We start from the raw sequence: 3,272 nt of genomic DNA, 5'->3' as shown, positions 1-3,272 counted from the left end.
TTAGGTGTTTTAATGCTTGCACAGAAATGTTATTATTTTTTTTTTGCTTTCTTAGGAGAATTTCACAAGAATTTGGAGACTAAAGGATTGCAGAATTTCTGCCAAATTGTGTTTAACAATAACAACAAAAATAAATAGCATTAGTCCCAAAGTCATGCAGGAGCAGGTTCAGGCAGAGAACAAAACATAACATGTGTGAACTGGCCAACGAACATGGTTCCCACAATGTTGCTTTATTGTCAGCAGTGATAAAGCCAGAGAAAAGCCTTGGCAAGTGAGCATTCATTTAGTTTTGAGCTTTGATACTATGTCGGCTGTAATGTGATCTTTATTACATGGTGAGATGTGAGAGGCAGCTTGTGTATTTTTTCTTTTCTTTTTCTTTTTCTTTTTGTTGTTGAAAGTATTACAGATGCCCCCCCTTTTTCCCAATTGATCTCCCTCTTCCCCACTTGTTTCTAAAAGCCACTGTCAAAGACTGACATATACTTATTTCAATTGCAACCCATGATCTGAATGCCTCATGTCATTCTGTATTTACTCACTTTTCCATGAACAACTTACCCTGTAAAGATGACATGCCTGGACTCAGTTTAACTCATTATATCACCAAAGGTTAGTGAGGGATGTCTGGGGAGGCTAGAAGAGCACTGTTGTGTCTCTAGGACAATTAACTGTTTCCATTCTTGATTTAGCTCTTACTAAATGTGAAAACCAAAGCACTCAGTTTAGCGATGAAATATCCAACACACTAGTACTCCCAAGTTTGTTCTGAGGCACTTTTCCTTAAGGTCAACCACTTATAATGAATTATCTTTTACTTGGGGAGGGAATTTTATGGATATATTTTTTAAAACAGAGAACTATAAAAATGTCTTTTCTTTTCTTTTTTTTTTTTCTGTAAAAACATGCAGGACCGAGAAGCAGATTGTTCAAGTGTCATCAACAGAACTGTTTCCTCAAAAATTTTTCTCTTAGAGAGTCAAAGAAGTTGCATTTTGGGGGAAAAACCCATGAAATTGGGAATGACCAATCACTCACGGGGGACAAACATGAGTGATTGGTCATTCCCAATTTCATGGGTTTTCAGTTAGATTGCATTTAACTTCAATAATTAGTTTATATCACTGCACTGAGGGATTAGGAGTTAACAGTGAAAGAGAGGAAAGGAGGCATTTAGGAGAATAACTCATTTTCTAGGAAGAGGGAAGGAGCTGGGAAAGGAGGAGAGCCAGGAGTAGTTGGGAATGGATATAATTGCCCTGATCAAATTTCTACAGAAGGCAGGAAGCTCTATGCTAGTGACTAAAATTTGGCATTTATGTTTTATCAGGTTAGAGAAGCATTTCAAAAACTCTGAGTTTAAATGTTTTCAGGTGGAACAAGCACTCCAGTACTACACATGTTAGCATTTCCATAGCATCATGCCAAGGCTCTGAGGCTCCTGAATTCAGGAACTCAAATATGCCCACATGATCTATGTAGAGAGCTCATCATTTGATGTGGTGTTGGAGGTCCAGAGAGTAAGTGAGCTCCTCATGAAAAATGTAGAAATTAGGGTGAATATAAAATAGCACATTGATGTCCAAGAATTCATTCTAAACTTCTGCAGGTCATTCAAGAGAATTAACAAGGGCATAGTTGTGTTCAATCCCATGTGGTCCATAATGACAGGCTTGTCACAGTCAGCAACATCCTTCTATTCTCGTTGTATTCCAATCAAAGTCCACCTGGTCTATGGTTCACCTTACATCAAACCAGGATTTTCCTCAGCTATTTCACTTCCTTGTCATAAATATTTCATATAATATAAATGTATATGTTTTTAACTGATAAAATACAAGTAAATTTTCAAATAACTTTTATTTTTTATTTCCTAAACTTAATGGGCACTGGGAAAGCTTGTCAAGTGGAAATAGGCATTGCCCTAGCAATTCAAGATTGTACATTTATACACTCACACAATACTCACATTTATAAGAAAAGAGCCTTGGGGCAGGGACCATGTGTCTGGTTAATTTTTTAAAATCAATAGAGTCCAATAAGCAATTTACATTTGTTGAATGAAAAAAATGAATGCATAAGTATTCTTAATGCTTAAAATCACACATTTAGTATCTTTTAGTTTATGGCTTTGGTTTACTTCTAAGAAAATTCCCATCAGAATGGTAACATTCAGCTTTTAAGATTTTTCTAGAATTTGGACAAGAAGGACAGAGTTTGGAGGGCATTAGACACTGTTGTAGGGAGTGAGAAGAAAGGGTAGAGGAGAAAAGAGTAAAGAAAGTCAATCCTGTAGTTCCTGAAGAATACCCACTTCCTCTTAGAGTGACTCTTAGATCGCTGCAGCCCACCGTAGACACTCCATTTAGTTTGAGTGAGTGAATAATGAATGAAAATGTAAAAGAATATGTATCTGTAGCAAATCCTGATTGATTTTTCTTTCCAGAGTAATTATAGCCCTTCTGCCTAAGTCATCGAACAAAGAAAGCCTCCTTCATCTCCAGACCACCTCTAAAGTAAAACAACCTGCCACTTTGATTGGTTTGGAGAGGAAATAAAATCCAGCTAGGTGCTAAGGCAGGTTTGTCTGACCCACCATCCTTCAGACCCATTCCCAGCTGGGTGTGTGTACCTTCTAGGAAAGGTAATTTCTTCTTTTCTTTAACTTCTAGAGCTGATAAATGGGATGGAGAGTTGAGCCTTTATTCATTAAAATGAAAAGAAATCCACTCATTTCCTTCAAATCTATCATAATAAAAGGGTAATATGCTAATTAGACCAGACGTCTTCCAGACATCACTCTGGATATCCTTCCTGACGAAGCCAGGGCTGGAGGTAAACCAGCCTGGGTCCCAGGTGCCTGCGGGTGGCCCAAGGGAAGCCAGTCTGGGTCCTGGGTGCCTGTGGGCAGCCCGAGGAAAGCCAGCCCAGATCCTGGGTGCCTGCTGGCGGCCAGAGGAGAGAAGTCCAGGTCCCAGGTGCCAGAGGGAAGCTGGTGCCAGCAGCCGGGGGAAGGAAGGCCTACTCTTGCACGAATTTTCATGCACCGGGCCTCTCATATTTCTAATATTAATCATGTATTATGTACAAAGCATTATCTCATTGCACCAATCTTCTTAAGAGGGCATGTGTTGTGTTTTCTGTATGTCAACACTCCTCCACTCATTTCACATCCTAATTGTGGTCAGGCTTATTTCCTACTGCTCCATCCACAAACACTCAGGGCTCTCCATCTTACCAATCCAGTGGGACACTTTTCAATCTTCTTA

This window comes from Myotis davidii, unplaced genomic scaffold (genome assembly GCF_000327345.1).
Source record: "Myotis davidii unplaced genomic scaffold, ASM32734v1 scaffold1889, whole genome shotgun sequence".
Taxonomy (NCBI): Eukaryota; Metazoa; Chordata; class Mammalia; order Chiroptera; family Vespertilionidae; genus Myotis; species Myotis davidii.
The sequence above is the reverse complement of the archived record's forward strand: the minus strand, read 5'-3'. Positions refer to the sequence as shown.